This window comes from Columba livia, chromosome 2 (genome assembly GCF_036013475.1).
Source record: "Columba livia isolate bColLiv1 breed racing homer chromosome 2, bColLiv1.pat.W.v2, whole genome shotgun sequence".
Classification (NCBI taxonomy): domain Eukaryota; kingdom Metazoa; phylum Chordata; class Aves; order Columbiformes; family Columbidae; genus Columba; species Columba livia.
Genome location: NC_088603.1, coordinates 95,531,123 through 95,555,934, shown reverse-complemented (window position 1 = coordinate 95,555,934; position 24,812 = coordinate 95,531,123). Strand labels below are relative to the sequence as shown.

Genomic DNA, 24,812 nt, shown 5'->3' with positions numbered 1-24,812 from the left:
TAATAAAGCCTTATTTTTAATAAGCAACAACAAGCTCACCCTTATGCTCAGTTTAAATTCTGCAAGGACTACAGTCTGTACATATCTTCCAGTGCATACCACTTTGCAGACAAATTAAGTTTTACTCAAAGGATGTTTACTCTCCCTTTAACCACTGAGATACTAGATAATTACAGCTTAAACACAAATCTAAATTTTGTTTGTTCGTTCTAGTTTGTCTCTATTTCCAACATAATAGAACATAAATCTGATCACACAGCTTGGATAATATCATTGTTCACTTTATAGCCATGGCTCACCGTCAGACTGGACAAGATCACACAGGGGATAAGGTCACAGAAACTCTCTGTGTGTCTTCTACCCTGTGATGTTATCAGGTACTCAACCCTAAAGCAATAGAAACACACTGATAAAAAGAGGGGAAAGGGAACTGTGATAATAAATCAACTCAACTGCAGAGAAAGTGCCAGGGAAAACAATATTGATTTTTTTTACAAGTCAGCGCACAGATTTGTCAGACAAAAGAATAGAGATGTCAAAACCCACAGAATCAAACAAACTAATATTAAGAGAAAAACAACTCCACTACCTACAAAATGCTAGAATGTGTGCATAGTGATGTTTATCAGCAAGAGGAGTGGTATTTTATCATACTCAGAAAATATAAAGGAAATATTTATATAATATACATTTAGCAGGTACTGTTTGCCCCTCACACAGATTTTACATTAAAATATCTTATTAGGGTCAGGCAGAAGGGTAGTCAGAGTCCACTGCAAAAGGAAAGCGCCTCTGGCCCAGTGAACAAAAGATGCTTCACTCCTCACCTCAGGGAGGTGACTCACTGGTCATCACCAGTGACCATGCAGTCACCTCCCCAGGTGGTAGTAAAGTATCTTGCTTCTCTTCAGCGACTAAGAGGAGCTTTCTTTCCAAAATGGCCATGTTCCACTCCTGGAAAATAGGGGATTGGTCAGAGTAGGTCAAGCAGACAAGACCATGTTGGAAAGGGAAGCCATTTAAATTCTATTCCACTAGAGAAATGAAGTGTTTAAATTATATAACCAATTATAATACATATACTGGATGACGTAACAAACTTTGAGTCTCTCATTGAGGATCATAAGAAAACAGTAGTTGTATGAAATGCCAAGTATAAGAATAAAAATACCTAGTCGTTCAGAACACTGATTCAATCTGCTGTCTAACACTTATTTTTAACAAATTAGAGAAACTAAGGTCAGAGGGATGATTACTTCAATTAATGTGTCCCATGTGAAAGAAGTCCTTAAATTTCATGCATTTCCTCTTATTTGTATTCCCAAACCCAGTTTGGCTAAATCAATTATCTTAGAAAGATATTCAGCATTGATTTGAAGATTTCATAAGGTGTAGAAATCATCAATTCCACTGGCAATCTGTGCTAATGATTCAGTGCTTCACTGTTAAAAAACAGGCCTAGTTTCTCATTCAAATTTTAATGCCTTTAACTTCCTGACATTAATCTTTTCTCTCTTAAATTAGAGCTCAATTTTCTCAACATGAAAGTATTCGGGCATTATAATCACATCATATTCAAATCTTCTTTTTAAAAAAATAGATTGAATTCCTGAAAACTCTCATGAGAACTCGCATTCCTCCCCACACAAGTTACTTTTTGTGGCTCATTTGCCCAACCGTCCCAAAACTTTGTAATTCCGGAGCTACAACTGGTTGTTACTCACATGGATCTAGGTTGCACCCATGACTTCCTGAAGATGTTCTGGTGCCAGTTCCCCAATTCACAAGACTTCAGCTCATTTCATGCTACTGTCAGTCATGTACCAGGCACACAAATGGCAATATGCCATTGCACATGTACAAGGTACAGACTAATATTGAACCACAAATCAAGCCACTGTAAAAACACTATACTTTAGCAATTGTTGATATTCTTTACTCTGAATTTGGCATGCTGGTTTTGTTTGGCCTTGCTTTTATTTCTGTGCTTTTATGTCCATTAAGTGAGAAGTGATGCTGAAAAAGAAGAAAATAAACTTCCTGTTTCTTCTTCACAGGTTGGTCACAAGAATCTTGTTTAGGGAATGAATTATAGTTTAAGTAGCAGACCAGTTCTGGGCCTCATTGTAAAGGTAAATAGAAGTCTTGATTTTCAACACCTACCCTTCACCAATTGCCAAGATGCTGAAAGAATTATGATCTTTCAAATATTCTTGAATTTTCTTTGTACATTTTGTTTTATTTTCCCATCTTTTCAGCCTCTGAAATAGTTATTCCAAATGGAGAAATAGTTAAAATTTATTTTATCACCAAGCATTCAATATTTTCTTTCTGAATACTCGACAAATAAATCCATTAAAAAATGGCTGTACTGCACACAGTGAACCTTCTTTTTCTGACAGTCTTTCTCTCTTTGCAAGATTTCAATATTTAAAACATATCCATGTCATGAATCACACAGCAAAACACTCCTATGCCTGAGGTTCCCTTCTCATAGAGACACTTCCAGCCACTAAGTGCAGCGTATGACAGTTAAAGTTACAGGTGGAGCTCTCAGCACACCGAAGCAGCTCCGTGTGCTGTGAATTTTTCACATACTGTGGTCAGTTGCTGGTCCAACCAGTCCCACAACTGAATTAGAACCAAGTCATGATGGGGAGGCAGCACACAGTTTGAAGCATAGGCTGACTAAAATACCAATATTTGAGAAGGTTTAAAGCTACTTTTGTGTGCTTGGCACTGTATGAAAACAACTGCCTTGCCATGATCTCTTCATGAAAGAGCAGTTCAGCAGTAAGTAAAATTTCATAAGCAGAATCTGGGTCTTTCCTGTTTGTTTTGTTTTTTAAACCAAGTAAATTCATATTAAAATGAAGACTGTTTAAGGCAGCCATCCTTCAACAACTTAAAGGCTCTGAAACCAACTGGAAGCTTTAGAAAAAAAACGTGCTAGTGCTAAAAGCACTATGGACCAGACAAATAAAAGAAACTGGATTGGCAGAGCAAGACGTTTCTGAATAAGCACCTGTATCTGACATATTATAACAGGCAGCAAATAACAAGCCTTTCTGGAAAATATGCTGTTTTCAAAATACACTGGTTTGTTCTTGTTCATGAGGCTTGACAAACATAACAAAATGTTGGTTTTGTGGATGTTGTATGGGCTGTTCACCTCCTGGACTTCTGAATTCAAGCCCACAGCTCAAGCCTATGGAGTCTTGGATAAATTTCACCAAGACATCTAACTCTGGATTAACTGTATTTATCATTGTATATTTATTAAAACATTTAGACTTTAAAAAAAGTTTTATGGAAGCATACTTCTCAGACCTAAATAAAAGTCTATGTACTATGTTAGCAATAAATTGTCTTTCCTATTACTCTTTTCTTAGAAATCTCTTTGCCACCCTGCTATCTGACAATTAAAGTGAGCACCTTTCTTTCTTCTACTTTCCCACAAAACATGAAAAGAATTCTCTTTGAAGAAAACAAAACAAAAAAAGAGGCAGAAAAGCCCCGGTCATGTAGGTCTGCTTCAAGATTTTTATATGACAAGTTCATACTACTTATCTTATTAGAAACAATTTCAAAATAAATTTATGTTCAAACTGCTTGAAAAAAAATACAGCATATTGATTTCATAATTTTAATGCCTTATTTTTCCATTTCAAGTGTGTGATTCAATGTGGGCAGCTATACAGAATACTGCACCAGGGACTGAACCTTCATTCTCTTCCTGAACCAGGCTTCTGTGCAACCCCTGAGCTCAGGTTCAGGCAGCAAAACTGTGTTCTTGTTACTTTACAGCTCAAATAGATCCATTCCTTCCCTCCTTCAGCTTCCTGCCTTGCTCACTTTTCCCTGTCTGCCAATACAACATCAGTATTCAACACTGAACGGCAGAGGACCAATACATTAATGACAAATTCACTTTGCTCAAACCGAGGAGCCATTAGTCTGTTTTAAAGCTAAGTTATTCTTATGAAAATGTGAGACAAGCACAACATGCCCGCTGGCATTTTTCCTTCACACCAGCACATCTTATGAACCTAACAAGGCTCATCCATCATCTGCACTAACCATGGACTGAAGTGAAAGGTCAGGAGCCAGGGTTTGGAGAAAGTCAACTGCAAGGGGACAGAAGACATGCTGATAGGGAAAAGACTATATCACTGTCATCTACCTGCAACAGTGATTGACAAAGACAATATTGTTTGGTAATACATGACAATTATCCATTTATTTAATACTTTCCTTTTGTTCTTCACACTTGCAAGGCGCAATATTTACTGCTGAAAGCCCATGAGAGACTTATGATTTCTGTCATGTGTACGGTGTGTAGCAGCTGCTCATCCTTCACAGGGGACCCCTTAATGAGGGACACACACCTTTAGATTCCAGATTAAGTCCTTTTGTCCTACACAGATGAGATTTCTTTTTCCTCCAAAGGATTCAATAACTGGGTGAAAGAAAGCAGATGTTCTTGCTACTGTCAGATGTTCCTGATAACACTGTCCTGGACGTTTTTCTCTGCAGGGATGTTCTTCTAATAAATAAATAAATAAATAAATAAATCACCACATTAGACTTTTTTAAATCTGCAAAGCCTACTAAAGTAAGTCTCTCTCTGAGCAGGGCTTCTCTTTCACTCCCAGCTAACCAAACTAAAAGCTTGGCAACAGTTGTTCAATTTCTAAGACAAATAACTGCCCTCCATTATTCTAAATCTCTTAGCCATAAGATATGACAGGCTAACCAATAAAAATGTACTTCATTTTTTGCATTTCATTTATTCAGAAAATTAAGGACTGAAATAACAGCATTATCTTAAGAAGAGAAAGATGCCTCAACAGAGTCAGCTAAACAAAAGCAGGTTCTTTTCCCTGAAAAGTATTCTTTATTGCAAAAGCAGTACACAGCAATATAAAAACAGTGTCCCAAGTGACACAACCCTCCTCTCACGGTCCAAAGAGCAAATCAAAGGGACAGTGATCTCAGAGGGGTATTTTAGGAAAACATATCCACAAAAAATATGTAGAAATAGGGTATCCTGGATCTAAAGGCAATAATCTCCACCTCTGAATCTACTGATGTAAAGGAAAGACAGAAATAGAACCAAGGTCTATGACTGTATTTTGAGGACCCAAGAGCGAAGTCTAAAATTTAAAATGTAGGGAGAAAGCAGTCTTTAAAGAAAAAAATTTTGATAATTTAAGCCCTGAAGGGATTCTTCAGCTGTGCAGTCTGAATTATTGTAACATGCATTAGATAACTTCCAGCTATCCTATGCTGCACTGAAAAACTTCAACTTGGCTAAAGTATCGTTTGCCCAACAACTGCAGAACATTTGCCGTAGGTCTTGCAAGATGCTTCAGATGAAGAAACCTCCCATTCACCCTGCAGCATCTCAGTGCTTGCCCGCTCTTGCTGCATGGCAGCAGTTCCCAGGGATTCGTTCTCATCGTGCCTTTCCAGACAAAGTGAAGATCTCTTCAATAGCAGCATTTTTTTTTTTTCACCTCAAAAATACTTACATGCAGTAATCAAGTTACCACAACCTTTTGTTTTTCCTTCTCACAGCTGAACAGCTAGAGGTTTCTAAGTCTGCCCTTTGAAAGCCTTTACATCATTTTTGCGGCTCATTTACACGCTGGCCCTGCTTTTAAAATATGACCACAGCCAGTCTGTGGGGAACAGAGCAGTGTTTAGCTTCCCAGTATCTGCCTCACTGACTTAGTTTAAAGATGTAAAAATCACCCACTCATTGATCCTTTGTGCTCATACCTAAGCATCACATTAGGCACTTTGTCAGCATACCACCAAATTCAGTATTTATAAGAGAAAAAAATCCTGCAAAAATGCTGTTAGTGTTCCAGTGTGCCACCATTTATAGCTAAAAATTATGTCACCTATAATGTGAATGTTAAAATATTACATTACTTTTTCAAAATCCCAGCCCACAACTAATAGGAGATACAGAACCAAGGAGGTAAAAGTGTACATAGTACAGAGTGCTAGTCTCCTTTGCAATCATAGTATTACAATGTTTTATATACCTGTCTTTATTTCCAGAACAAGATAAATATTTAATCTTTAAAAATATTACATCCTGTTTTATTCTTTTATTATTTTGAGTAGTATTTATCAAAGTAAGACTAATCATATAGGTTTGAGAATGGTCAAATCATCTTGGATATATCATCTTGGATATATACACCAGGAAAGTGTGTATAAAAGACAAAGAGTAACTTAAGGATTGCGGCCTTTAGTGGGACATTCTTTTTCTGCGCCCAGCTTCAGAAGACTTAAGCCCATCAGTCAGTACATTTAACTCCCAGAGGCAGTAGCAGAAAGGTTCATGTGAAAAAGCACCTGACTGCTGAAGGAGCCACTCTGTACAACTATTAATCCCCAAGAAGGATGACAGAGCTTGCACTAAGAGTGAAATATGTGCAATTGAGGGGGCTACCCATTTCATTATTGACTGCTGAATGACCCAGCACTGCAACCTGCTGCAAGGAAGTAATGATTCCTCTTTCCTCCTCTGCCTGTTTCTTTACACTGAAGTTCTGGGGCCTGGGATTTTAGCATCCTAGTCAGATTCTCAAGTATTTCTGGTTCCTGTTTTTGTAGGCATGTTAAGCCTATTTTAATGAAAATTCTTGACTATGAGACACTGTGGGGATAAAACATCTACCACTCATTTAGAAATATTTTTATTTGCAATTGTATAATACATTTAAGTGAGTATTTTTGACACTAAAATTAATACCAGTTTCACCTGTGATTTCAAACTCTTCTAGGCTGAGAATATCCCAGACCCTCTTTTTCTGAGAAAGCCTCTTTATTACTCATCTAGCATAGCAAAAGCTAATGCCAGCATAAGGGTGGGGTTTTTATTTCACTTGTTTTTAATCTCATGTAGTAGCAGGAGCTGATCAGGCATGCTTAGAGCACACCTAGAAATTTCTGACTCCAGGGAACTTAAAGCTGCCCACAGAGTAAGATCTTACACTTCTGAGACCAAATGTTTAAAACAAGAGCAGAAATATTAACTCAGGAAACAGCTCAAAGCCTCTTTCTCCTTTTACCTGAAAAAGATGTAATTTTCTTTTGATCACAAAACAGAAATTCTAGCCTCGTTCACACCATTTAATGCTAATCCTTGCAGGATGGTGGATTTTTCAGCTGTTCTCCTCACTACATAAGTAACATTTTCTGTTAAACTGCTATTAAGGTTACAATCTTGAGTTTCTCTAACTCTACTCTCAATTACTTATTCACCTGTGGTTTTACTGTAAGGTCATCCAGATGACTTGAGATGTTTTAAGCACGCTGCTTCAGTTCTTCAGAAAAATGTCACACGCCACTTATCTATTTAATACATTCTTTGTTGTTTTAAATATGTCCTTAGTGAAACATACAGGTAACTGAGCTTAATTATGTGTTCCATTAATAGGTACTTTTGAGGAAACAATAACTTGAAAGAATCTGTTATTAGAGTGAATAGAATCCATGTATAAAAGTAGTTTTATCATGCAATATTATTCATGTAAGTAACATAAAGAGAGACTCTTTCCTCAATTCAGTTTTAGATTTACAACATTTTGTTAGGGTTGCAGACAAATAGTACTTCTAAGGAGTTACCCGAGTCATACTTTTGTCTCTTTCTGGATATCACTAACTTTCTGTTTAGGAAGCTGACTACTCTGTGAGCATGGAACACACTTTTCAACCATAAAGATTCACTTAAAGTGGAAATTGCTAGAGTTTCGAGCCAAAATCACTGTCAAATCTTACATTAGGCCAGGTATTGCTGACATGCTTCAAACAGAGACTAAAGCCAGAACAAGGAGGTGGTCCTTGCTCCCAAGATCTTATAGTCTAAGACACAGCAACATAAGATAGATTATTAGATATACAGAGAAATACAGGGGGACAATGAAACATGGGTCTGTGTTATATACCAGAGTTAAACCACACAAACAGTTTCTGGTGGACCATTTAGCCTAATTGTTCTTTCTGGAAAGGTAGATACGAACCAAGTAGAAGAAACACTTGCTTCCATCAAAGATCCACAGTGTCCAAACTGAATTATTGTTATGTACCTTTTGACATTTCAAAGGAGACAACGAGGTCACTGGTTTGTCACAAATTTGCTTTTGCATGATTATACTTTATTTTTCATAATTACTTCTGATACCTATTCCAGGAACTTAAAAGTTCACAAATCTCCAGGGGCAAAGATGCTGTATCAAACTATTGTTAAGTGACATTATATCAGAGTACTTAAAATATGTTGAAATAGCGACTGCTAAGCATTTGATGGTTAAATTCCATTTAGCTATCTGATTCAGAAGAAACTTTCTGTTTCCCTGAATTACACCCGTGGCCACCTCTCCTATTTGCAAGTTCTTTTCCAAACTCTGTTCTCTCTCAATATTTTTCAGTATCTCTAAATATCCATTTTGATTTGGAAAATAATGTCTATGAAACCCATCTGTGCGTACTGTCATATTTTAGTACTGTCCTTGGTGAGTATTTACCTGGTTTTATTTTGAAATTTTTTGTTTTGAAGAATAAAGTCAGCAAAGTCCAACAGGACATGTGAACTAAATGAAATTATATAGCACTGACTAAATATTCTTTTTCGATTATTCTCTTCAGTTGACAGATACCATTAGTAGGATCACTTCATATGTGAAGCTGTCTCTATGCAACTGGCAATTGTGCACTTCATCAGGTTTCAGACACCGTGTTCTTCAAACATTTTGATATGACTTAACTTGTGACTTCTTTATGCTACACTCCGTATCTGACATGCCATTGAGGCCACCTCTTCTGACAAAACTAAGCTATAATCATGGCAACAGTGAAATAGAATCATATAATATCTCAAGTTGGAAGAGACCCATAAGGAACAAAGATGTAGGTATTTCTATTAATGATGGTTCTCCTAAAAAATTTGCTTCCTTTGGCAAAGAACAGCTTAGATTTCTGGATCTGTCAGAGAATGCATTACATAGCTTTAAATATTCTGTATCTGATCCTGTAATATTCTAAACATTTTTAAATACTCTGGTAATAAAAGCATGCATAATAAAACAGTATCAAACTCTACTTTTGTCTACTCTATCTCTCTATTACAAAGTATTAAATATTAAAGAATTTAGATAAAAGAAAGATGGGAAAGAGGTACTCTTCTTATTATAACTTATCATTAATATTTCATAGAGTCCAGGTGTCCATATTATTAAATAGTCACTTTTTTTTTCAGGAGTATTTCTTATCACTGCATTTTTAAATGACAATACTAAAAATGGGATTTTTTTTGTATGAAACACTAAAATCTTGGAACAAAAGTTATAGAATTCTGCATTTCTTAGATTTTCATGAACTGTGCAAGACAGAACCATAGTCAAAATATTTGATATTTCTGGATTCTTGACAGTTTCCAAACATTTTCTTTTTTTTATTTATTTATTGGAAAATTAGAGTTGCGCTGAATAACATTGACTTATACTATTCAAGAAGACTTCTATTTTTTTTTTTCTTTTAATAGAGGTGTAAAATTTCAAATGCAAAACTTTGTTCCAGAAACAAAGAATGAATGGTCATTTTATCTAGTGATCTGAATGAGAAAAAAATAGGAAGTCAATCATTCATTCAATTTTTTTTCCAAATATACAAAAATAAATAAATTCAGCTATCAAGGTTTTATTTCTCTCTAGATTGTTGAACACCCATTTCCTGCCTCTCCTAGTTAGAGTTATGGCAACCACCTTTTCCACAGGCTTTTGGTGAGTGTACACAGCATTTGTTTTGATGGCCTAGCCTTCCAACTGCATGGCTTTTTTTAAAAAAAATACATGATCTGTAACCTATTACTACCTGTATTGATACTGCCATGAGCTCTTTTCCATTCTATACTTGTTAGTACTAACGTTGTATTAATGTTCTGTTGAACTATTTTGTGTCTAGTTAGTTGTGTGTGCTTTGGCCAACATGACTCTAGCACTTAATGGTTGTGTTATTCTCTCAGGACAGGGACTATTCAAAACACTAGACTTTTATTAAGTTGTAGCAGCAGTTTAATCTCATTTAAAGTACATTATATTTTATATATACTTTCATCATCCTAGAGCTGATTCTTAATAACTTTACCCTGACAGTTAACAATGTACCAATTGCTTGCATTACTTTTAGTATATTGTGTAGGAAAGGCAAGTGACCCTTGGAGCCTGCATTATTTTGCTGAGATAACCACACATGCTGAAAGAGAAATATCGAGCTCACCCATGCACATAACACACAGCACACACACACATACAGCCAAAAAAAACGAATCAGTGAGACAGGTAAGCATATCACATAGGCACAACACAGACACAGATGAGATTAGTAATGATAGTTTACATTCTTAACAGTTATACCTCTGGTGATCAGGAGCTTTTGCAAAGAAAGTGATGACCTATTTGTCCTGTTTGGTGGCAACAAAAGGGCTTTCTAGGACATCTTATGAAATCAAAAATGAAGACCTGGGTAACCATACAGAATACAAACAAAAAATATTTCAAGCTCTGGGACAGAGATTTTTTTGTTGCTTTTTTTTTTTTTCCTTTAGGATAAAACATTTACCTGCTTCTGCTGCCACTGTATGCTGCACTAGCCATAAATTCTGAATTCACTCTGTCAGGCAGGCACTGTTCGCACACACATAGACCCTTGGCACCTAAATCTCATAATCTGTGAAGAAGTACAGTGGTACACTAACGGAAAAAAAAAAAAAAAAAAGCCAGGAAAAGAGAAACTGGAAAGATTATGGAAAGATTATTATAAGAATAACTAATTCATGTTATCACTTCATATGAACTTCTTCTAAGAATGTGGAGAGTATTTTGTAGAATCGTAGAATCACTTCAGTTGGAAGACACCCTTAGGATTATTGAATCCAACCATAACCTAACTCTAGCAGTAAACTCTGTCCCTAAGAACCTCATCTAAATGCCTTTTAAACACCTCTAGGGATGGTGACTCCACCACTTTCCTGGGCAGCCTGTTCCAATGCCTGACAACCCTTTCTGTGAATAATTTTTTCCTAATATCCAATTTGAACCTTCCCTGGTGCAACTTGTTCTACTTGTTCAGTTGCTACTTGGGAGAAGAGACCCACACCCTCCATGCTACAACCTCCTTTCAGGTAGTTGTAGACAGTGATAAGATCTCCCCTCAGCCTCCTTTTCTCCAGGCTAAACAACTCCAGTTCCCTCAAGCACTCCTCATAAGACTTGTGCTCCAGGCCCCTCATGAGCTTCATTGCCCTTCTTTGAACTCTCTTTAGTACTTCTATGTCCTTCTTATTATGAGGGGCCCAAAGCTGAACACAGGGCTCAAGATAGTGGAACAATCACATCTCTAGTCCTGCTGGCCGCACTGTTCCTGATACAAGCCTTTTTGGCCACCTGGGCACACTACTGGCTCAGGTTCAGTTACTATCAATCAACATCCCCAGGTCTTTTTCTGCCAGGCAGCTGTCAAGCCACTCTTCCCTGAGCCTGTAGCGTTGCCTGGGGTTGTTATGACCCAAGTGCAGGACCTGGCACTTGACCTTGTTAAACCTCATACAATTGGGCTCAGCCCATTGATCCAGCCAGTCCAGATCCCTCTGTATGGCCATCCTACCATCCAGCAGATCAACACTCCCACCCCATTTGGTGTCACCTGCAAACTTACTAAGGGTGCTCTCAGTCCCCTCATCCAGATCATTCATAAAGAGACTAAACAGAACTGGCCCCAATACTGAGCCCTGGGGAACACCACTCGTGATCGGCCATCAACTGGATTTGGTTCTGTTCACCACAATTCTTTGGGCCTGGCCACCCAGCCAGTTCTTTATCCATCGCAGAGTACACCCATCCAGCCCCTGAGCTGCCAGCTTTTCCAGGAGAATGCTGTGGGATACAGTGTCAAAGGCTTTACTGAAACCAAGTACACAACATCCACAGCCTTTCCCTCGTCTACTAGGTGGGTCACCTTGTTGTAGAAGGAGATCGGGTTTGTCAAACCGGACCTGCCTTTCACAAGCCTATGTTGACTGGGCCTGATCGCATGGTTTTCTTGTATGTGCTGTGTGATGTCACTCAGGATGATTTGCTCCATGACCTTCCCCGGCACCAAGGTTAGACTGACAGGTCTGTAGTTCCCCCGATCCTCCTTCTGGCCCTTCTTGTAGATGGGCATCATGTTTGCCAACTTCTAGTCAACAGGGACCTCCCCAGTTAGCCAAGATTGCTGGTAGATAATGGAAAGTGGTTCAGTGATCAACTTTGCCAGTTCCCTCAACACCTTTGGGTGTATCCCATTTGGCCCCATAGACTTGTGGGTGTCCAAGTGGTGCAGCAGGTCACTACCCATCTCCCCTTGGATGATTTGGGCTTCATTCTGCTCCCTATCCATGTTTTCTGGCTCAGGAGGCTGGGTACCTGGAGCACAACTGTTCTGACTATTAAAGACTCAGGTGAAGAAGGCATTTAGCAACTCATCTTCTGTCACTGTGCTTTCCCCTGCATCCATCAGGGGATGGAGATTCTCTTTAGCCCTCCTTTCATTGCTGATATATTTATAGAAATATTTCTTGTTGCCTTTCACAGCGGTGGCCAGGCTCAGCTCTAATTGGGCTTTGGCCCCTCTGGTTTTCTCCCTGCACAACCTCACAGAATTCCTCTATTCCTCTTTGTTGGTAGACAAACAAAGTGAACAGGTTAGGCAGTGACATATTTTATGTTTTCCTTTGCTTATTCAATTGGGAAAAAAAAAAATCAACATTCATGAAGATAAAAGCACAAATATCACTGGGGGGGTGAAGTTTACCATAAGCACTTTAATAACGTACACTTTACTTTTTATATTACTTATTTATATTACTTACAAAGTCAAAAATTAACACAAAGTGGAAAATTGGGTTCAGCTACTTTTGTTCTCTACGCCCATATTAAACAAAGCCACAGAAGTAGTTTGCTTATTTATATGCTCATTAATAACAGACATTTATCAGCCTAATTACAAGTGCACATTCACACATCACTGTTCAACTTATTTATCTCTGCTAAAGTTATTCACCTTTCTCATTAAATTACTAACTCATGATTTTTCTCAAAAACATTTTATAAGGGCTTCCATAAAATTACAGTATTTAGAAAGAATGCTGCTTGGTGTTTCCCACATAATTGTTTTCTGTAGAAAACAGTAATTAAAGATCAAACCCATAAAAATAAAAATATACTATAATCCCTAAAAATCATGCATCATAATGCAGACCTGTGATGGAGCATACTTCTATATTGCCTCAGAAACATGGTTTTTTTGTAAACATAGGAGAATATATCACTTTCCTAACTCATCATTACATCACTATATTCTAGTGGTCAGCTTTTGTAAAAGGTGGAGTTAATCGGCATCCTAATTGATTGTCAAAGGAGAGAATTTAATTTCTTCACACCAATTTTACTTCTGTGTAAGTCAGAACACATTGCGGACAACAGGGGAACAGCTGCCCCTGTCATTTATTCAGAAATAGACACAAGTTCACAGGTAGACTTAACAAAGTCTGTCAGTTCGGTTTACTCCCTGTTTTGCTAGAATGGCCTAATCCCATAGCCAGCTTCAACATGCACATAATAATTTATTCCTAAACTCCAGTGTGGAATAAACCAAACTGATCTCTCGAGAGATGGAGGTGCATAAGAGACAGAGGCAATATGATTATGAACCATGTCACACAGTTATCTACCTAAGACAGTTCTTCAGCACTATCCTTGCACCTTCATAAACTCAAAAAAATATATTGTAAAAACAGAATATTCCCTTGATGACTTGATGTAAAACCCCAGTCTGTTGAGCTACAAAGCAGTCTTCTGATGAGTTAACTATTGCAATTTGTTTATTGAAAAAAAAAAAAAAAAAGATAAAAACAAAAACTAATAACCATGTCAAATTGTAAATCAGAGCAGCCTGTGGACTGATAGAGGCTCCAGACCTGATAAACATCTGTAGTGAGCTGAAATTTTACTACCAGGAAGATATGATTGTGGCAATACAGGGGAATGGCCTGGGAACTTGCGGTTGCCAGGTGTTAAAGAAGCTTCAAGAAACACAACTTCAAAGCGAAAAATATGAAATCTCTGCAAAAGAGGTAATAAGATGCCAGTGAGCATCCTGAAGGAGCTACACAGATGTGCCTGCAATATCTGGAGCTGCACAGCATCACTAGCCAGGAAGCAGCAAAAGAGGCTTTTGTGTTCCCTGACCCTGGCAATTTCATGTTTTTAGGTTTCACTTAAATATTGCTTTCAGTCAGTTTACCACTGTAAACATTATATCAAGGCTTCCAGAACCCCTGAAGGCCAAGGCAGAAACACTGCATCTTCTCCAGGCCACCTCTCTGACAGTGCAGGTTTTTAAACCTACAACAGGCCACTAGTACCTCACGTCCATGCTCTTGGCAGCTTCTACCATAAGAACTCCACACATCTGGTGAAGTGGATCATTCCCATTTCTGAGGGCATTCTCTGCTTGTGCAACCACCTGCAGATAATGATGTCCTTGTCTAAACCAAGCACAAGACAAGGGGTGTGGAAGGCATGAGCAGGGTTGGTTCTCTTCAGCAGCACGGATTTCAAACCAGACATGGACCAGCCATGGAAACGAGAGCTGTCTGAAGATCTTGTTGTATCTGTGCAAGCCTCAGTGCTTTCCATATCACCAACAAGCTTCTTTGTGATGGCACTCTCCTAACATCACACTGGGTTTGTTTTCAGTGTATCTGCAGTCTTCAGAAATAACTGCCAAAGGATTATGTGATAGGTTTTATTTGCTAACTTCTTAACTGAATATCTAGAGCAGCAGATTAAACATGTGTGTACCTCCCAGCATTTTCTTGCCCTTCATCAATTATTTTCTGGTTGAAAGTCTATAGAATTATGAGCTAGAAGAGGCAAATTAAAATTGTCCAGTCTATTTTCTGCATGTTTGGTAATTTTAATGATGTTATTCTCCAAATATTATAAACCTCAAGTCACAAAAATTTGTGAGGATGCAATTTTTATTTTTTTTTCTTATTAAAGGCAATTTTTTAAAGTTTCAGAATTTAAGTCATCTATGAGTCTTCATTGATGTAACCATTTTGCTAATAGATTGCTAATAGAGTTCCTGCAGAAAAACTCACTTTTTTCTTTAAGTTTATGAAATATATTTTAAATTCCCTTAAATCTTTTACTTGAATTCTTTGTCCATTTCAATTTTTCTTTTCTTGCCTGATTTTATTTCTGGCTTTCTACATTATTATTTAGTTCATTCCTACGTCGCTGTTCAAACAAACTTAAATAGATCATTTCAGTCTTTTAAGCAGATCTTCCTGAAGTCCCTTTCTTTGTTCAAAGAACATCCAGTTTACTGAACGTTGAGACTTACCAACTACCTTTGAAGTCACTGACATTATGGATGAATGTCTGCTGCTAAACAGAGGCCAGAATTGCTGTTTCAGACATCTTAGGTACCTGAGACATCAACATGGCAGATATGGTCCAGGGACTGGAAAATATCTGTACCTTTCTCGAGGCCAACTGAAAGTCAACCATAGAAAGCGTCAGAACCGGCAATGAAAGCTCATGTTTGGGCAACTGGCTCCTACCCAATACTTCGTCAAAAGTGACATCACTAGTTAGGAGCCTAACCTACTCATCTCACAGTAGTTCAATGGGACAGGCAGTGACACCCTGATCCTTCAAACTTATAAGTTGCTAAGGGAATACTGTATAAACACCTAGAAGGACTAAAAAGAGCCATGGCACCATATGTTTTAATGGGAATTTCATAATTCTGGATACATATCAAGGAAGGACCACTTCTATCAGGAAAGCAAGAACAGAATGCATTAGAAACTTAAATAATAGCATGGACAAAGCAAATGCCAGGCTTGCTCTAAGTGGAAATTGCACGTATAACTCCTAGATGTCCCATGTAACCCCCCCAGCTCCTTCCCTGCTGAGTAGCTGTGGCACTATATCTCTACTATGTCGCTGGACAGAAGATAAGTATAGCTGGACATGAGCCCAGTGCCAAGCACATCTGAAACTGAACCAGCAATTTTTGAGCTACATACAAATTGAACACACTTGCTCAGTCAGAACAAGTCTACTACAGGTACATACAAGAAAATTCTTTTGCTAAATATTTAACTTTCCCATCCCTTCAGTTACAGACTGGAAAAATCCCAGCCTCCCCTATCACTCCCCTATATCCTCCTAGGGAAAGCACTAGCAAAACAAAGGAGAGAAGTGAAATTCTCTGCCTATCCAATGTACTATAATTTACAGCCTTCTTCATAAGTTACAATAGTCAATGCCTGAACAAGATATAGTGGCACCTGCATTCTGTCTGTCCTCTTTCATTTCTTCGAGTCCAAGCTAGAAAGAAGACAGAACTGGAAATACTGTGTCAGCTCCATACCACTGGAAAAATTGACTACCAAAATTGTCCATCAGGATGAGGTTTTTTTACAAGACTTACAGCTGCATCATTCCCCAGGAGCAACATGAAGCCGCTGGATCATATCAGTTAATCATGCCACAACACTGCCAATACTTTTAAGGATAAAAATAGAGCAGGAAAAAAATCTAATCCTTCTCATCTCCGCCTCCACCCAAAAAAACCTAGAATCAATAGATCACCAGTCCTTCTTAAGACATTACAAAGAAAACTTTAAAAGGCCAAACCTAAGGTTTTTCCTTTCCTGTCAAGTTAATGTTAAAACTCTGATATGGTATTTATTTTTTCTTCATACAATTTCCTGCAAATGCCTATGTTAGAGAAGGAAAGATTTGGAGTAGATACTCAACAAAAAATAACTCCTCAGGCAAATGGCTTATACCAGATGTCTGTGAGCTGTTAGCCACATGTTGCCAATTCAGTCTTTTGCTGTCTTAAGCTACGCACTGTTCCTCCAAGTATTATTCGTTCCTTCTAGTATCGCCAACTAATCTGATTGAAAGGCCAGACAGTAGGGCCCAAATTCCCAGATGAGGACTGCCTGTAGCTGCTAATAATATTCACACCAGGGAAATGTAAAAAGCTCTTCTTGTATTAAGACTGTTTGATTTTCTTTTCAAAAAGGTACCTCTGATCCACGTCTTTTCACGTACTCATTCAAACCACTTGCAAACATTCTTGCACATTTTCACAGTCTGTTGCCAAAATATATAAGACTGACAGCATCAAATTACTTCCTGATCCTTTACTGATTTTCAGACTCACACTTTTTTGGCTAATCTGACGGCTGAGGAAATTGAAAGGTGCTAAAACAATCAGAAAAAACAAACCAGACCATTACCTCCTCTTACTGGTGTATCCCTGCTCTTCTTATGCAACTTTCATATTTGAATAATGATAGAGTTGGCTGTCTTCTAGCCATGGCTGTTACAATGCCAATACACTTATAAGAATTGAATTTACTGAAAAAAACAAATATGAAATATTTTGAACAAGCATAAGCCTTCAGCCAAAGAGTGAGCCTGAGCTGAAACAGCACACCCAAAATGAACTTTCTCATGCATTCAGATCCATGAACTCCCAACATTTTCACTGAAGCATACTTGCTTCTCTGCTATGTACAGTATCTAAATATAATACGCTTACAGAAGTTTTTTCTATTTGCAAGTTTCTTTACTGAATTTATTTATTTATTGAAAGTGAAAGCTTAACAGTAAAAGTGTACTTTTTTTTTTTTCCTTGCTATATTGCAGGACTGGAATATTTTATACTTCTAATCTGTCACCATGAAAGTGATGTCAAAGTATAGTGCAGTCTAATTTTTTAAAAAAAAAACAGAAATTACAGTAAACTTCCCTCCCAGACTTCAGCAGCTGAGCACTGAGGACCATAATAAGAAAGCAAAATGTTAGAGATTATTCTTCCTTTGCTATCTCTGAAAATGCAACAACATGCAAAATGTGTTATCTTTCTTATTAATGCAAAGTGAAATGCAGTTTTGCATGCTGTCTTATATAGACCTGCAAAACAGGAAACGATTGCTTGATAGGGACAATGGCAATCAAAAGCATCAACTTCATTATTATACAACATGGAAGTTATCTCGTATCTTAGAAAGCTGCACTTCTTTGAATTGAAGGCAGATTCATTGACCTAGAGGCCTGTCAGGAATTACATCATACCTAGAGAAACTTAATAAGATCAAAGATTATTTTTACAGTCCATTTAAACTTCCAGGCACCCTACACTTTCATGATTTTTGTTCAAAGCCAAAACTTGACAGATAAGTTTGAATCTACTTCTCCAGATTCTTTCAGTTTACATTTTTCCACACACCTCTGTATTTCAGTGTGCAGACAGAAATGCAAGGAAATAATATTTTTGCAGTATTTCTACTTACCCCAGAAATTGAGAACACCCAACTTTAGAACAGTTCTATTCCTGCACTATTTGCAGTTCCAAGACTCTCTTTTGCTGTTTGCAACCAAACTCGCAAATACTTTCAGAACAGTTGTTCTTCCAGGAACTCATCCTCCAGGCTCAAGGGTGGTCCATCCCCACATGTACAAAGTCAGGCAAAGGTGGCAGGAGGCCCACATAGATAAACAAGGAACTGCTGACTAAACTTAAGCATCAAAAAGAAGCATGCAAGGGAGGGATGCACAGTCTGGCCATGCAGGAGAAATATATAGAGATACTGTCTGAGTGCACAAGGATGGGATTAAGAAAGCCAAAGCCCACTTGAAGTCAAATCTAGTGAGGGACATGATGGGCAATAAGGAGGGCTTCCACAGGCCTAAGGAATCTAGACATACACAAGTCCATGGGTCCTCATGGGGTGTATCCACAAGTACTGAGAGAGATGGCTAATGTCACCATGAGAATGGTGATAAAAAATGTGAGGAGTGAGTGAAGCACCAGATAGGTGTTCTGCCACCAAAGAGAGCTCAAGATGCAGCAGAAATGGGCAGAGAGGAATGTCATGAAGTTCAACAAAGAAATGCAAAGTCCTGCCACTGGCGATGAATAACGCCTTGCAACAGTGCACACTAGGGACAAACAAGCAGAAGAGGACCTGGGTCTTGGTTGACAACAAGCTGATCAAGAGCCAGCAATATGGCCTCATAGCAAAGAAGTTGCATCAGGCACAGCATCACCAGCAGGTGATTCTTTGCCTCTGTTCAGCACTGGTGAGAGCACTTCAGAGTCTTGTGTCAAAGTCTGGACTCCTCAGTACAAGACACGGACCTAGTAGAGTGAGGCCAACGAGGGCCATGAAGATTGGAGCATCTCTCATAAGTGCTTGAGAAAGCCAGAACTGTTCAACATGTGGAAGAGAAGGTTTATGGGGATCTTAGCAATAAGTATAAAAAGGTGCAGGTAAAGATCACGGTGTCAGACTCAGTCACATTCAGTGATAGGGCAATACACAATGAGCACAAACTAAAACAAAAGTAATTCCATTTAAACATCAGAAAAAGCTTCTTTACTCTGAGGGTGGTCAAACACCAGAATAGTCTTCCCATAGATGTGGAGTCCCCATCCTTGGAAATATTCAAAACCTGACTAGACACAGTCCTGAGCAATCTGCTTTAATTAACCCTGCTTTGTGCATGCCTGTTGTACTAGGCAATCGCCTAGGCTCCTTCCAAAGTCAGCAATAGCATAATTCCAGAAAGGATTGCCAATCATGTATCATAAATATCTCAGAAGGAAAAGCTAGGAACTTAACCATTTTATTTAACATGTTTGAAAATGCATTTCAGTGACCACATAAGACAGATGTCAACAGTGGACAAGTAGTCTCCAAAACATTTTTTTCAAAGGGACAAAAAAATCTAGCATTCTGCTCTCTCACTCAAAATCACATTAAATGAATAAAGATCTGTATAGCTAATGGAACTTAAACAGTAATTATTTAATTACTTACACAGTTACTAAGAATCATCAAGTGGAAATGATTTTGTGTGTTACACAGATTGATGTCTTACAATATTTTATAAATTATCTGGAATTAATAAAAACTGATTCATTATTCAATTTGTAGATCCACTAAAGTCTGCAGAATATTAAGCAAGCTAGAGAGGACAATTGTGCAGAGTAATCTGAAAAGTAATTTAGTCAATTTAAGCCTATTCTTGCAGCATATACTACCACAAGAAGATCAAGCAGTGATTTCATTAGAGTGAACAAATATGTTCATTGAAACAAACCATTGGGTGTTTAAAAGAGTAAAAGCAGAACCCATAACTCATAGCTAACACTAAACAAATTCAAATAGATTTAAGTCACCATTTTTTAACATTGAGATAGAATAATGAATCATCTCTTATGTTTTTGAAATTTAGGTTGCCTACACTTCTGAAAGTGTATAACAGTTTATGAGTTGTTAAGCTCTACACATGTAATGATCTGGGGGTTGTGCTACCTTGCTAGCTTGAACTGAATGATCTAGTGGTCCTTTCTAACACAAAATCAATTACTTTGTGGAAGTGTTGAAGCAGTTGCATTTAATCAAAGTGTGGTTTATCCTTGACAAAACTTAGGTTCATTCTAAAGTGTCTGTGTGACGTAGGTTAAACCTGGGGGAAAAAAAGCAGGTAATCAGTATCCTTATGTTACAGTAGCCACATTTTAAGGCATATTCTCTGACAGAAGCTGAACACTGACTTGCCATCTATTGTAAGATAAAACATTGTCTATATTTATTCTACCCTTCCTGATTGCTCACTCAGAATGTGCTAATATAAATTTTATAGTTTTACTCATCTGAAGAATATTTATAGACAAGTTGTGAAACTTGTTTCCAATCAGAATCATATCATTTTACCAAATACATAATATTAATTCTATTAAACAGTGATAAAAACCACATGAATACACTTATTTCAACTTATATATCTCTTATTCCAATTTAGCTGGTCTAATTACATTTCAACAAAAGTATCATGCTTTCCTTTTACCCCCTACCCTGTCTCTGCTACAAGAAACTGTCTGTACAGTGGTGGACACTGCTTTACACTGCTTTACACTGCACTGAATTCAGCAGGACATGGCCACAGTCCCTTCCCTTCAGGCACAGAAAAGCTCAGGGCACACATTAAGGCTCAACCCTTCATTCTGCAGATGAGTGGGGAGCAGTCGGTCACTGAGAGGCACAGAGCACGACTGGGTGAATAGTGAATTTCTACTTGGAGAACAAACAAACATGAAAACCTGAGCAAGCAAAATGAAAAAGTCAGCTTGACAGCAGTAGATAGGAATGCATTTGTGTTCTCCTCAACAATATCAAAAAGGAAAACTACTTTCATTTTGGGCCAAACAGAGTATTTCAATTTCTCTGACAAGAAACATTTTATTTTTATCACAGGTGTTGCAAAAGCAGAAAAGCAGTCAAATGGAGAGATAGAGTTAGGCACAAAACCAAGGAGAAGGGTCTTTTTTGTACAGAAACTTGGGGTTTACATGCACAAGCTTAATTAACAACTCTCCACCTGAAGACAACTGAACCCACTAAACATTCCTTGCAGAATGCTGGCAACACAAAGACCTTGGTAATTCTGCTGGGATGCTCTGCCATTTTTCCTGTTTAAGCTATTCCAATCAGAAATATTAATCAGGACAACAAGAGAAAAGCATTGTTTACCTTGAGGTTTGTAATGTTTGGAGTCAAGGAGCCTGGCGAAAACATGTTTCACTTCATGTACAAGACCGAATTCATTTGCTTTAGCTTAGAAGAGTTTCTACACCACCAAACAACCACTTCCAAAGACCTCTTGCAAAGGCAGTTTGAGATCATAGAATCGTTTTATTTGGAAGAGACCCTCAGGATCATGAAGTACAACCATAACTTAACCCAATTCTGGTACTAAACTATGTCCCTAAGAACCTCATCTAAATGCCTTTTAAACACCTCCAGGGATGGTGACTCCACTGCTGCCCTGGGCAGCCTGTTCCAATGCCTGACAACCCTTTCTGTGAATAATTTTTTCCTAATATCCAATCTGAACCTTCCCTGGTGCAACTTGAGGCCATTTCCTCTTGTCCTATCACTTGTTACTTGGGAGAAGAGACCAACCCCCTCCATGCTACAACCTCCTTTCAGGTAGTTGTAGATAGCAATAAGATCTCCCCTCAACCTCCTTTTGTCCAGGCTAAACAGCCCCAGCTTCCTCAGCTACTCCTCATCAGACTTGTGCTCCAGGCCCCTCACCAGCTTCATCGCCCCCTACTGCACTCCCTCTAGTACTTCAATGTCCTTCTTATTATGAGGACCCCAAATGTTTTATTTGTATCTTCCTTTCCCAAGGAACAAAACAAATAAACAAACAAAAACAAAACAAAACCAGCAACAACAACAAAACAACAACCAAAAAAAAAAAAAACCCACAACCTTATATTTCCTGTGATAACACTGATATTTCCTATTATATTATCATGTAGTGATAAGTCCTTGTTCCATCTCATTTGGGAATACGATACTGCAAAACGGCAGCAGAGGCCATGGGGCTTGTTTCTAACCAGCAGGTCTCTTCCCACCCCAGTGACACCATGCCCACTGTAGCTGTTCTCTAATACTTTTCTGAGTAAAACGGCTGGCTGATTGACCACTAATTCATCTTCTATTGAATGCAGAGAAGAAAACATCTACTCCTCTGCAGTACATGTTGATATGTCAGGAATGCTATATTTTCCAACACGATATTTCAAACTACTTCTGTTTCTGCACTACAGAATCAGTCAGCTCTGTAACTTCATAGCACAACATTGGTTTTTATGGATTATGGGTCTCTCCTGAACACCAAAATGCTGAGGTTTTCATTTTGCTCTGCCTGTATACACCTGCAGTTGAAACATAACATTCTGACTCTGCAGACATGCAGATTTTCAGTTCTCTGAGAAGAGGGAGAGGAAAAAAAAGTATCAGGCAGCAAATCAACCTTTACTTTGTCCATCTGTAGCTGAAGTACACTGTCGATTAGACCCCACGTTCCTTTTCAGGAGGGTCTTTCCTATCTTCACAACCCTGTAATGGCATAGCTGTACCCACACTTTGCTGCAAACAGCCTATGCTCCCACTAGGAGCTATTGTTAAAGTAAACGAGGGCTGGCCCAAATGTATTTGATTTTTATGGTGACCTTTTTAGTGACAGCATGTTCAGGGAGGGCTTTCTCAGAGGACTGAAAGAACAGATGGGCAGCCAAGGCTAACAGCTCTGTTCACTTTACTCCATGGGATCTTTTTTCACCCAGTGCTCCTCAGATGGATTTTCTTGCTTTATTTTTTGCCTGCAGTTTTAGCACATTTCTAAGCCATTACTTATGCATATATTCTCATGGCACAAGCCCTAATAGCATCAACATCACTGTTCATCCGAAGTCCATTTGAAGCACATTTGGCTCTTCCAAGGAACGGTGTTACAGGAGACAGTGCACACATTTCCTTGGTTCACTTCAGCTTAGAGCTCTGGCACTTTTCAAAGCTTCCTTTGAATCCTGTAGTAAAGCTTTCCTAAAGTTTTGCCCTAAATCAAAAGGTTCTGTATATAGGTCTTATTGCTCACTGCAGGATTAACTATTGTTCTTGACTGTAAAATGCATTGGGTGCCAATGATAACTAATACAGCAGCCTGAGGAAACAATGCTTTCCAAACAGATTGCTGAAAACATACAGATGTTTGTACACAACCTCTTTCTCCCAGGACACTTTCCAGACCTCTACCACTGCAACAAGAATAATTTAAAAAAAAAAAAAAAAAAAAAAAAAAAATGGGCAGCAAGCACTATTTGTTGGATATCTCCAACTGCAGTACTGAAAATATTCCTCTTTTTACATACACAGTTATTAAGGATATACAAATTTAGAAAATGTTTGATTGTGTGGGGTTTTTTTCCCCACCCTTGCAGAGAACAGCAGCTGTATCCACTGCATGGATTACTTGCCCTCCAGAGCAACAAGCATATCATACTCTGCTGCAGGACACAAGTCATGAAAGAATTGGGTGAATTTAGCTCTGTTCATGCATGCTAAAAAATTTGGTTTTTTATAGAATTAATATCTCAAACACTTTTTCAAATTCCCCCATTCCTCCAGCAATCACCCCCTCTCCTAGTGAAATAGGTGTGCTGTTATTATTATAAACATCTACGCATTCTGAGCCTTTTATGTATTTTCACATTGTCTTTATTCACCCATACTTTTATTTACTCCATTCCTTTAGGATATTATGTTCAGAACATTTTACCCTGAAGTGTATCCATCTTCTTTTTGGCCACCCTTATCTTCTATTTTAATGTTTGTCCTTGGCCTCACCATGGTTTATGTGCCAGTGCTCAACTCAACTAAAAAGAAAAACCAATAATCCCATCTGCTATCAGATTAATATTATAGTATTGTCTATTGTCTTTATCAGGAATGACCTTCAGTCTAGCAGTGGTGTTATTTTCATGCTTTGGTATGTTTTGAGGTCTTGTAAACTCTTGAAAAGTGATACAATACTAATACAAGTCTTGTCTCTTCTCAAATTGTGTGCACTTTTTTTTTTTTTTTTATGTCTTCCAGAATGTGGCACATGATGATCATCTCCACATTTTTTGGGGGGACGTCAAGTTTTAGTTATGCATGCTTTCTCACATTATTACAGTATTTTGGGTCCTCCATCATGACTGTAGGGTCAGAGGGCAGCATCTGCACTCCACAAATATATGTCTAAAACCACTGTCCTCACGGCAAAAAAAAGTCACCTTTGTCAACCCTGAGCTACACT

General features: G+C 38.2%; 1 long non-coding RNA gene across 2 annotated transcripts in view; it reads right to left on the bottom strand.

The window, feature by feature from the left end:
* The window catches only part of LOC110364309 (uncharacterized), a 61,876-nt gene that overhangs the window by 22,645 nt on the left and 14,419 nt on the right, over positions 1-24,812 (bottom strand). The window contains exon 1 of one of the 2 annotated variants that reach the window (XR_010470372.1): positions 300-809. The exons of the other annotated variant lie outside the window; for it this stretch is intronic. This is a non-coding gene — a long non-coding RNA (uncharacterized LOC110364309). Of the gene's footprint in view, positions 1-299; positions 810-24,812 lie in introns of those variants that run through there. 2 annotated transcript variants of the gene reach the window in all.